General features: G+C 45.6%; 1 protein-coding gene across 1 annotated transcript in view; it reads right to left on the bottom strand.

Moving 5' to 3' along the window:
- The window catches only part of LOC126298357 (zinc finger protein 85-like), a 99643-nt gene that overhangs the window by 77471 nt on the left and 9052 nt on the right, over window positions 1–13120 (bottom strand). The window lies entirely within an intron of this gene.

Consider the following 13120-nt stretch of genomic DNA (forward strand, 5'->3'; position numbering starts at 1 on the left):
TAGATTGTTTTAGATGAGAAAGCCAAGTTATAAGGCACAAATTCCACATCAAATTGACCAAAAGTAGTACACAGTTTACTTGACTGAACTCCTCAGCATGTTGTACTACATTACATTGTAAAATGAAGTAAAATTAGGCATTTTGGCCAACTTGTGAGGGCCTTCCTTCAGGCATCACAACTGTTGGTTCCTGAGAGTGAGCTTTCCTACATATATATTGCCATCTTTTGCTGACATACTACAATTAACATCACTGTTCTAAGATGGTACAGAACTGCCTGCAGTCAAAATATAGGTCATGGGTATGGAAGGTGATTACTCTACTGTACATGTACATGAAAAGGCAGCCAACAATGAATTGCCTCTCTGCATCCAAGGATAGTGTTTTCCTTCTGACAATCATTGGTATGGGGAATGTTCTCTTGAAGTTGTTTGTTTATGCAATTACATCCGTATCTTGTGGAGCTGCTCCCAGGTGAACACTGACAGCCCACTGTAGGTCAATCAAAACGTTGGTTTGTACCTTATTTCATTTGATTTTATGGTATCACACAACATTAAAGCCACTACAGTTTTATTTCACACCAGCTGCAGAAATTCTATGCATTTAGATCAGCGTAAGGTTTGTTACTGATGGCATTAACAAACATCTTGATTAAAGATTACAAATTTACAGTAAAATAATGAAGCTAAAGTGTGACAAAACATAAGGATAGTTCCTATTTTTGTCTGTGATTCATCATCCACTACAATAGAACTGGATACTGCAAAAGTACTTTAAACATTTGTCACATATACAGTGTATGGCGCAGAGAGTTGAAGCAGACAGAACTGTGAAGAAAACTGAGTCACTATTGATTCAAAGTCTACATATCAAAGAAATAAAGCAAACATCAAAACCCATGCTACAATTACAGGTCTGTGCAATAACAGCATCTATGACATCCATTGATAAAAACAGTCAAGCATCAATAAATACTGTCTTGGAAAAAGATCCATTAAGATTGGCAGAAGACTTTCATTCAAGAAAAAAGGCTACCGCAAAGAAACATCTGAAAAGATTCAAGCAAAAAGAACTGCTAGCATGCTTTCACACAAATTACTGGAACACACCAGGTCTGAGAAACAAATGAAATATGTACACATTAATCAGTGTCAAAATTCTATGGCATAAGAAATCTAATCAGCAACAGGGGGAAAAAACTACATATTTGAATAGCTGTATATTAATTACGTAGGATGACCTATGGAAAACATAGCTGGCCTGTTAGGAGTGATAATGTATGAGCCACAAAGTATCTCACAAACTCATCACGAGAGGCAGAACGAAATAACTGCAAGCTTTCTGAAAACCAAAATGCCTGGGTTTTGTCCAGAAACACTTACTGAAATGATGCAAAACTCGATTAGCGTGACTGGGCCAGAAGCTCATGCAGAGTTCCATTACAAGTACTCTTTCTTTGCTTCAATCACTACTTTTTAGTTGCTTATGAACTGATACACTCAATCAACTCGACAATGCTACCTAATATAAAATTATTTATGCATTAAAAATGCTAAGGACTTTAACTATATTGTGCATTATTTCCAGTCACATCAAGTACCTAAGGGCTGATCACACAACATTTTGTAAGAAAGTGGGTACCTCCGTGGTCTAATGGGTGTGCTTCCCAGTGACTACTTCAGATTTTTCTGTTTGAGGACCTGTCCCTGGATGAAGTTTTAAACATTGCTCAGTCTTTTAAAGTTTCCAACACAGCAGGCCACCAAATTAAAGTGAGGGGGGGGGGGGGCATTGCTGTTGTTGATAGTGAGCCACAATGGTGCATAACAGGTTCACTGAGAGAAGATGAAGTTGATCCTGTGCATACCAGGAAACCTGGCTGCAATGGACAACCCTGATAGACACAGCAGCAACAACAGAAACAAAAGGTGTTGAGCATCATCCCACAAGAAATGCTATATTGCATCAGTTTGTCATTCTCAGCCTACCTCGGAAAAAATGGATGTTGACATTTATTACATTTCATCATTGTCCGCAGGTCAGAATAAGCTCTTTCTCAAATAAACAATTGTCACTGCAAGTGGACAACTGAGTGATTGTTTTGCTCCTAAACTTTCAAAGATACGCATGACTGGGCTCCTCATCATTGGTCCCCATCAAACACCGCCTGGGAACCTACAATAAACAATATATTCCTGTTTTTGGTCAATTTACTGCCACCACACTAATAAATCTGTAGTCCAGCCTATCATGATCTATTTGGTTATTAATGATACTCATACTGAGAATTTGTTTGTATCAGACACTTCTGTTGCTTTTGAATTTTCTATTACTGACACTGGCCCTCTTGTATTGGGTTAGATTCCTTATCAAGACCTAGATTCATTGTGTTATGAACTTTTTGAATTTGTTTTCTGAGGGTTTGGGTTATGTAAAACTACTTCTCAAGACATATCACACATAAACTTTCTGCTCGGCAGGCTTTTTTTTGGGTGTGCGGTTATACCTCTCTCCCCTTATGCGAACAAGTTAAATCCACATTGGATCGACCAACAGATTTTAACTAGTGAGCAGACTAAGTCATTAGTGACTGTCAAAAATCCGTCAGGTCAGCTCCGATTTTGTGTGCTCCCTGCCGCCGTTGGATAAGCAGCTGCAGCAGCAAGTCGTATAACCCCAGCTTACTTATTTGTTACATAGTTTAATTAATTTCTTTGCGTGTTTTTGGGTACTTGCATTGTTTAATTCGTATATTTCGGGCGTATTATAGTATTTGAGGGTTGTAGCATCGCGCCTTAGTACCTGAATAGTGCAAATTTGCGTAGTCGTCTGTCTTCTGTTTTTGTTGTGAACGGCCAGAGTCGGTTGGCCAGTCAGTGTGCTCCCTGCCGCCGTTGGATAAGCAGCTGCAGCAGCAAGTCGTATAACCCCAGCTTACTTATTTGTTACACAGTTTAATTAATTTCTTTGCGTGTTTTTGGGTACTTGCATTGTTTAATTCATATATTTCGGGCGTATTATAGTATTTGACAGTTGTAGCATCGCGCTTTAGTGTTTACTTCGTAGATTCTTATTCAAATTGCGTGTGAGTTTCGTATAGGAGGTGCAATTTCGAGTTTTAGTTACTGTAATCGTAAATTCAGCAGATTGTAGCGCAGTCGTTAGGCATTTGTACAGGTTAGTTGATACATTCTTTGCGTGTTCCGCTTGCGTTATCTAGGCACCGACTCGTGTTTCAGTAACTGTTGTTAAACATCGATTAGAATGGACAGGGACTGCGATTGCTGTGTTCGGATGAGGGCTGACTTGGCATCCCTTCGCTCACAGCTGCAATCGGCGCTGACTTCGGTCGCGCAGCTTGAGGCTGTTGCCAATGGGCACCACTGTGGGGAGCCGGACTCGGGTATCACGGGGATGTCAACCTCATCCCGTCTGTCCCCAGATCGGTCTGCCGCTGTGGTTGCCCCGGTTGCTGCCCGCAGTGGGGCTGAGCCCTCGCCTGTGGTTGATTGGGAGGTCGTTCCAAGGCGTGGCAGGCGGCGAAAGGCGTCCCCGGAAGCTGACCAGAAAGCCTCCCCGGTGCGTCTGACAAACCGGTTTCAGGCACTGTCTCTGGCTGAGCCAGATGCAGCTGCCTGCCCTGTTTCAGAGGATCATTCTCAGCCTTCTAGGTCCGGGCAATCGCAGAGGTTGGGCTTACTGGTAGTTGGGAGCTCCAATGTTAGGCGCGTAATGGGGCCCCTTAGGGATATGGCGGCTAAGGAGGGGAAGAAATCCAGTGTGCACTCCGTGTGCATTCCGGGAGGAGTCATTCCTGATGTCGAAAGGGTCCTTCCGGATGCCATGAAGAGCACAGGGTGCAGCCAGCTGCAGGTGGTGGCACATGTCGGCACTAATGACGTGTGTCGCTTTGGATCTGAGGAAATTCTCTCTGGATTCCAGCGGATATCTGATTTGGTGAAGGCTGCCGGTCTTGCTTACGAGATGAAGGCAGAGCTCACCATCTGCAGCATCGTTGACAGAACCGACTGCGGACCTTTGGTGCAGAGCCGGGTGGAGGGTCTGAATCAGAGGCTCAGACGGTTTTGCGACCGTATTGGCTGCAGATTCCTTGACTTGCGCCATAGGGTGGTGGGGTTTCGGGTTCCGCTGAATAGGTCAGGAGTTCACTACACTCAGCTGGCGGCTACACGGGTAGCGGAGGCTGTGTGGCGTGGACTGGGCGGTTTTTTAGGTTAGAAGGCCTCGGGAAAGTGCGGGATGGGCTGCAATGTCAAAGGGTGCTTGGCAATTACAGGACGTGCTTGGATCAAGGAACAGTCGGAATTATAGTTGTAAATTGTTGTAGTTGCGCTGGAAAAGTCCCTGAGCTCCAAGCGCTAATAGAAAGCACAGAAGCTGATATCGTTATAGGTACAGAAAGCTGGCTAAAGCCTGAAATAAGTTCTGCAGAAATTTTTACGAAGTCTCAGACGGTGTTCAGGAAAGATAGATTAGGCAGAATTGGTGGTGGAGTGTTGGTGTCTGTCAGTAGTGGTTTATCTTGTAGTGAAGTCGAAGTAGATACTCTGTGCGAATTGGTGTGGGTGGAGGTTATACTTAACAGCCGAATTAAGTTAATAATTGGCTCCTTCTACCGACCCCCAGACTCCGATGATACAGTTGCGGAACAGTTCAGAGAAAGTTTGAGTCTCGTAACAAATAAATACCCCACTCATACGGTTATAGTTGGTGGGGACTTCAACCTACCCTCGATATGTTGGCAAAAATACTTGTTCAAAACCGGTGGTAGGCACAAAACGTCTTCCGAGATTGTCCTAAATGCATTCTCCGAAAATTATTTAGAGCAGTTAGTCCACGAACCCACGCGAATTGTAAATGGTTGCGAAAACACACTTGACCTCTTGGCCACAAACAATCCAGAGCTGATAGAGAGCATCATGACTGATACAGGGATTAGTGATCACAAGGTCATTGTAGCTAGGCTCAATACCATTTCTTCCAAATCCATCAGAAACAAACGCAAAATAATTTTATTTAAAAAAGCGGATAAAGTACCACTAGAAGCCTTCCTAAAAGACAATTTCCATTCCTTCCGAACTGACTATGCGAATGTAGACGAGATGTGGCTCAAATTCAAAGATATAGTAGCAACAGCAATTGAGATATTCATACCTCATAAATTGGTAAGAGATGGAACGGATCCCCCGTGGTACACAAAAAAGGTCCGAACGCTGTTGCAGAGGCAACGGAAAAAGCATGCGAAGTTCAGAAGAACGCGAAATCCTGAAGATGGGCTAAAATTTACAGACGCGCGAAATTTGGCACGTACTTCGATGCGAGATGCCTTTAATAGGTTCCACAACGAAACATTGTCTCGAAATTTGGTAGAAAATCCGAAGAAATTCTGGTCGTATGTAAAGTACACAAGCGGCAAGACGCAGTCAATACCTTCGCTGCGCAGTGCCGATGGTACTGTTATCGATGACTGCGCCGCTAAAGCGGAGTTATTGAACGCAGTTTTCCGAAATTCCTTCACCAGGGAAGACGAATGGAATATTCCAGAATTTGAAACACGAACATCTGCTAGCATGAGTTTCTTAGAAGTAGATACCTTAGGGGTTGCGAAGCAACTCAAATCGCTTGATACGGGCAAGTCTTCAGGTCCAGATTGTATACCGATTAGGTTCCTTTCAGATTACGCTGATACTATAGCTCCCTACTTAGCACTCATATACAACCGCTCGCTCACCGATAGATCTGTACCTACAGATTGGAAAATTGCGCAGGTCGCACCAGTGTTCAAGAAGGGTAGTAGGAGTAATCCATTTAACTACAGACCTATATCATTGACGTCGGTTTGCAGTAGGGTTTTGGAGCATATACTGTATTCAAACATTATGAATCACCTCGAAGGGAACGATCTATTGACACGTAATCAGCATGGCTTCAGAAAACATCGCTCTTGTGCAACGCAGCTAGCTCTTTATTCGCACGAAGTAATGGCCGCTATCGACAGGGGATCTCAAGTTGATTCCGTATTTCTAGATTTCCGGAAAGCTTTTGACACCGTTCCTCACAAGCGACTTCTAATCAAGCTGCGGAGCTATGGGGTATCGTCTCAGTTGTGCGACTGGATTCGTGATTTCCTGTCAGGAAGGTCGCAGTTCGTAGTAATAGACGGCAAATCATCGAGTAAAACTGAAGTGATATCAGGTGTTCCCCAGGGAAGCGTCCTGGGACCTCTACTGTTCCTGATCTATATAAATGACCTGGGTGACAATCTGAGCAGTTCTCTTAGGTTGTTCGCAGATGATGCTGTAATTTACCGTCTAGTAAGGTCATCCGAAGACCAGTATCAGCTGCAAAGCGATTTAGAAAAGATTGCTGTATGGTGTGTCAGGTGGCAGTTGACGCTAAATAACGAAAAGTGTGAGATGATCCACATGAGTTCCAAAAGAAATCCGTTGGAATTCGATTACTCGATAAATAGTACAATTCTCAAGGCTGTCAATTCAACTAAGTACCTGGGTGTTAAAATTACAAACAACTTCAGTTGGAAGGACCACATAGATAATATTGTCGGGAAGGCGAGCCAAAGGTTGCATTTCATTGGCAGGACACTTAGAAGATGCAACAAGTCCACTAAAGAGACAGCTTACACTACACTCGTTCGTCCTCTGTTAGAATATTGCTGCGCGGTGTGGGATCCTTACCAGGTGGGATTGACGGAGGACATCGAGAGGGTGCAAAGAAGGGCAGCTCGTTTTGTATTTTCACGTTATAGGGGAGAGAGTGTGGCAGATATGATACACGAGTTGGGATGGAAGTCATTACAGCATAGACGTTTTTCGTCGCGGCGAGACCTTCTTACGAAATTTCAGTCACCAACTTTCTCTTCCGAATGCGAAAATATTTTGTTGAGCCCAACCTACATAGGTAGGAATGATCATCAAAATAAAATAAGAGAAATCAGAGCTCGAACAGAAAGGTTTAGGTGTTCGTTTTTCCCGCTCGCTGTTCGGGAGTGGAATAGTAGAGAGATAGTATGATTGTGGTTCGATGAACCCTCTGCCAAGCACTTAAATGTGAATTGCAGAGTAGTCATGTAGATGTAGATGTAGATGTACCATAAAAGCACAGTCTGTTATTGATACATACCCCCTGCCTCACACTGATGAATTACTTCGAAAATTGGCCGGGTGCCAGTTCTTTTATAAAACCGACTTAGCTGAGGCCTTCCTGCAGGTTCCATTAGATGATGTTTCAAAACAATTGCTTGTGATAAAGTCACCTTCTGGTCTTTATCAATATCAATGTTTAATGTTTGGGGTGGTTAATGACCCGGCTTTTCCCCAAAGTTTTTTGGAGTAACTCACAGTTCCTAGTTCCATCAGCTACGTTGATGATAATGCAGTAACAGGTGCTATGACAGAACAACACTTACGTAACCACCATTCTTTCTTTACAACTTTGCAAACTGCAAGCATTAAATGTAATCTTATGAAGTTGCAATTTTTTATTGTGTATCTCGCTCATAACTTTACTGGCAGGGTGTTCAACCTGGAACAGCATATTACTGCTACTTTTTCTCTGCTTCATCTGACCAATTTGCAGGAACTACAGTTATTCCTTGGTAAAACTGCATACTATCAGAGGTTTCTTCTGGGTGCAGCCACTCTGGTTCACTCTCTGCACCAGTTGCTTCGTAAAAACATTCCTTTTAAGTGGTCGCCAGCCCCCGAAATCGTGTTTGTGCATCATAAAAACAAATTACGCTCTCTTGCGGCCTCCCAACTTGGTAAACATTTAGTACTGGCCACAGATGCATCCCAGTATGGGGTAGGGTTGGTTCTGGTCCATCATCACGTGGATGGCTCTGAGCAGCCTAACACTTTTGCATCCAAAATGCTCAATGCAGCTCAGAAGCATTATTCTGTCCTGGCTGCCCATGGGGGCAAAATTTGTGGTTTGATCAGCTTGAACTGTTGTGCCTTTTTCAAGTTTCCTTTTATTGTTCATTGTCCACCTTTCACAGCAGATGCGACTGTCAAGGTGCTGTCAGCCATGTTTCCTATTGAAGGCCTACCTTGTACAGTTGTTTCTTCCTTCCAAGAGTTGTGCTCACACAATGACATGCAGTGGTGAGGCAGAACATCTTGTGTGGACTTACAAACCACAAATGTGCAAATATGTCACAGAATTTCCAATGGAAGAGGCCCTTATGTCCTTGTCACTTCTTACAGAATGACTTCAATTGGGGACAAGAGCCCAACTGAACTCTTGCACTGCCAGCAGCCACGCACACTAATACATTTCCTGGTACCAGACAGGCATTTTGAGGTGGTACAGACATCTTCAGCAGCTTTCACCCAGAACTCGGGTCTGGTCTCCGAGGGTTTGGATGACACCCGCATTGGAAGCCAGGTGTCACCCACAGCCAGCGTAAGCGCTGTGTGTTCATAGTGCACACCTGTGACCTCAGGTGAGTGCTAAAATCTTTCTGTGCACTCCTACGCTGACACCTCTTCCACTGGCATAGGCACTTGCTATGAGCAGCACACCACCTGGCCAAGCCAGCCCACCCTCCCAGCACGGTCTCCGGCTGCTCTCCCAGTGGTCTGGTCCCACAAGGGCGATGCCTCTTGGCCTCTCAACACACTTACAGTGCCTTCTTTCATGGGGGGGGAGGGACTGGGGGAGAATGCTAGGCCCCTCCTACCTGAGGCCAGTGCCTCTTACATTAGTGCAGGCATACCCTACACTGCCACCATTACCTTTAGACACTTCGGTTCCCCGGCCCATGGCACCTACAGGTAACATAGCTGCTGGTAAACCTTTCAGGATGTGAGGTTGTGGTCCAAGAAACTCTTCCATTCCTGATGTTTTGTCCAGGACTGTGCTGCACATCTTCAGAAACGCTCTTCCTTTGAGTCTTGCCGACTGACTGGTCAGACACCTGAGAGTGACATATATACTGAAGTAACACGTGATGAGCAGAGAGAATCTTTGTCAAAGATAAAACATAACTATCAATTGTCATTTTGACAAAGATAAAATTGTCTAGCAATTCTGCAGAGCTACTGTCCAGATGCCACCAGCACATCTGTTTAAACTGCCGAATATGAGGCAGCCAAGTCAACCGGATATCAAAAAACCAATCCCAAAAACCGATGTGTCTCCACCACAGCAAGAGTTTCGCAGTCAAGAAAAGCCGTGGTTCAGGGTGAACTGTGCGACACTGGCAGAAATGCACAACACAGGTTTTGGCAGCCGAAAACTGGAAGCCACGCACTACAGCCCTAGACTGCACCTTGTGGATAGCGCCCTGCAGCTCCAATGTTAGTGGAGCTATAGTATAGGCAGAAGTAATCAGCATACAAGGAAGATGATCAAGACGTTCCCACCGCTGCAGTGAGCCCATTAATTGCAACTAGAAAGAGGCAGACACTCAAAACAGATCCTTGAGGGACCCAATTCTCCTGAACTCAGGAGGAACTATGGGAGGCTGCAACTTGCATGCAGAAAGAACGAAGTGACAGAAAATTTTGTATGAAAATCAGGAGCGGGCCCTGAAGACCCCACCCATGAAGCATGATGAGGATGTGATGTCACCAAGTCGCGTACGCCTTCCACATGTCAAAAAAGATGGCAACCAGATGCTGATGGTGGGAAAAGGCCGTATGGATGGCAGACTCCAGGAAGACCAGATTATCGGTGGCACAGCGTCCCTTACGAAACCCACCCTGAAACGGAGCCAGAAGGCCCTGAGAATCAAGTAGCCAACTCAGCCTCCGGCTTCTTGCCAAGTTTCAACGCGGGGATTACAATGCTTTCCTGCCATTGCGATGGGAACTCACTCTCAAACCAAATATAGTTGAAAAGGTCTAGGAGGTGTCAATGGCAGTCCGCCGAGAGGTGTTTGAGCATCTGACAGTGGATGCGATCTGGCCCAGGAGCCATATCAGGACAAGCGGCTAGGGCACTTTGGAATTCCCACTCACTGCGTGGAGCAATGTACAATTCAGGGTGGCACATGTGAAATGAAAGGCTCCAACGTTCCCACCGCTCTTTCAGGGAGCGGAAGGCCACTGGGTAATTCGCAGGAGCGGCACTCTGAGCAAACTGCTCCGCTAAACGGTTTGCAATTGTGTCGGAGGTCAGTACAGACTGCTCCATTCGGTGAAAGCGCAGGTACACTGACAGGGGTCCGATAGCCATAGAGTTGCCTAATCTTGGCCCAAACCTGTGATGGAGAGGTACGGAGGCCAATGGTGGAGACGATACCTTTCCCAGCACTCCTGCTAGCATCGACAAATGAGGTAGTGGGCTTGTGCGCAGAGCCGTTTAAAGGCAATGAGGTGTTCCAATGAGGGATGCCACTTGTGATGATGGAGGGCCCACCTGTGATCTCTAATTGCCTCAGCAATCTCGGGCGAACACTAAGGCACAGTCCTCTGCCGAAGAGACCCAGAAGAACAGGGAACTACAGATTCTGCGGCAGTAACAATGCCGGTGGTGACCGAGTGAACCACAGCACCAATGGTGTCATTGGAAAGAGGCTCAATAGTGGCAATGGAGGTGAACAATTTCCAGTCAGCCTTATTCATAGCCCATCTGTGGGGGTGCCCACAAGAGTGACGCTGTGGCAGTGACAGAAAGATCGGAAAGTGGTGACTACCATACAAGTCGTCATGCACACTCCATTCGACAGATGGTAATAGGCTAGGGCTGCAGATCAGAAGGTCGTTGGCTGAGTACGTGCCAGGGGCCACACTGAAATGTGTGAAGGCACCATTACTTAAAAGAGAAAGGTCAAGCTGTGCCAACACTTGCTCAACAGTGCTAACTTGACCTGTTGCCACTGATCCACCCCACAGAGGGTTATGGGCATTGAAGTTGCCCAGTAACAGAAAAGGTGGCGGCAATTGGGCTATCAGTGCAGCCAGGACATGCTGCGGGACATCACCATCTGGTGGAAGATAAAGACTGCAGGCAGTAACAGACTGAGGCGTCCACACCTGAACAGCGAAAGCCTCTAAAGGTATTTGTAGAGGGACACACTCGCTGTAAAGAGAGTAAAGGACATAGATGCAGACGCCACCAGATACCCTCTCATAAGCTGCCCGGTTCTTATAATAACCTTGATAGCCATGGAGGGCAGGAGTTCGAATTGCTGGAAACCAAGAGCAATGCAGAAGAAAGGGTGAAGGCTGAGAAGTTGTCGGATGATGGAAAAACCTCTGCACTTCCACTGGTGGATGACATTGTCCATGGCCGAGAAAGGCGTGAAGGGACAGAGGAGCAGCTTACGCCGCTGGGTCACCTACTGCCACCAGATCTAGATCCTCAGCAGGCGCCAGAATCTCCACCTCATCCTCAGACGCAGAGCTTGTAGGTAGCGGTGGAGTGGGTGCCACCACAATTTCCTTGGTCTTAGGGGTCTTCGATTGCGATTTCTCGCACTGTTCCTTTGGCAGCCCTAGCTGGGAGGGCTTCTTTGATTTAGTCTCCGGGACTGAAGAGGATCACAAAGCACTACGAGCAGCGACCTGTGGCTTTTTCAGCCACTGGCAGGTGTCTGTCGTGCTGCTGGTTGAAACCTGGGAAGGGAGTAACCCAATGGATCCCTTCCTAGTGAGAGAAGCCGAAGAAGAATTACACCTCTCTGGCTTAGAAGTGGGGACTGGTGTCCCCGATGGTGGTGGTGGTGGAGCTGCTCCCGAGGTAGGTGGTGCGGGAGCAACAGGGAGGGAAGTGCCCCCCATGATTAACCAACAGGGTACATGGCGGCCCCACCAGAATGGACTAGCTACCATGCTGGATATTAGGTGCAAGGAAGTCCATGGCCGTCATCTCCGCAGATAGCAGCAGTGCACAGAGCATGGTGGAAATCGCACCCAGGAATGTATCCTCGCCCAAGAGATGGAGAACGAGTGGGACTGCAATGCGACGACGAGAATGCCGGCTAAAGGTCTCAATGCACAACGGACACAATGCACCATGTAAGGCGCCCTTCCCCAGTTGGCTTGTTCTTCAGAAGAATTTTGAAATATGGAGGTCAAACCCTACAGGGGACCATCACATGAAGGCCAAAAAGTATGAGACACCTTTTAGTCACCTCTTATGACAGGCACAAATACCGCGGGCCTATTCTTACCCCCGAACCCACAGGGGGGCCCTCCAAAGGAAGGAGGAGTGTTGTAACCTGCACATTACTACACCTCCATCACTACTACCACAATGCAATCACACATTTGAGTATTGCACTATTTGGCTGCTCCAGACCCAACCAGAGCCATCGACTGGGGATGGCCCTCAGCCACCTGCAGCCCTGGTGGGCAAATGCTCTTTATATTGCCATACACTCGCTCCGGCTGGCAGTCTTGTACATGTCACTAATTTGTACTGTTCTATATAAGTTCATGCTGTCACACTGTAATCTAATCAATAGTTGTTGTTTCTCAGTGCCGCATCTTTTATTGTGTTGGGAGATACTGTCCATCTTGCATTGTGTGTAATTTCATCCCTTTCTGTTTCTACTATTACTTTTGTTACTGTCTCTTATGGACCTTTTTCTTCTATAAAAGAGCTACATAAAAAGATTTTCTTTGATATGAGTGACTGGCAGGTCTAGTTTGATGGTATGCATTTCACAGCTGAAAAACAGGCACACCTCTTTGGCATTCAATTTAATTTACTGTCTGCCCCTCCTCCTCCATATTTTTTCAATCTTTTCACAGACGAGCGCAATGAGAAAATTGTCAGTATGGTAACAAAAGTCTAAATTTTTATGTGAAAAATGCACTTTTTACTCAGTGTAATCCTCTTATTGTTAAACAGACTTTGCACAATATTTTTCCATTGAGCTGAAGAGCAATTCTGGACACTCTGTAAAATACTCCTCTTTTATAGGTTGCATAACTTCTACAAATAATATCCAGCTACAAATTTCTTCAGGTGTCAGCGTAGGTGGAAGAGCCAAATCTCAAACTGAGAGTATGTCTCAACAGTTCCTAATACAAACACATACTTTCTGTTACCAAAGCACCTGTCTGAGCAAATGGATTTTCCTTCTCCCCCTTCCATTATTTTTCAATTCAGGCATTTTTTCCC

Source organism: Schistocerca gregaria, chromosome X (assembly GCF_023897955.1).
Source record: "Schistocerca gregaria isolate iqSchGreg1 chromosome X, iqSchGreg1.2, whole genome shotgun sequence".
Classification (NCBI taxonomy): domain Eukaryota; kingdom Metazoa; phylum Arthropoda; class Insecta; order Orthoptera; family Acrididae; genus Schistocerca; species Schistocerca gregaria.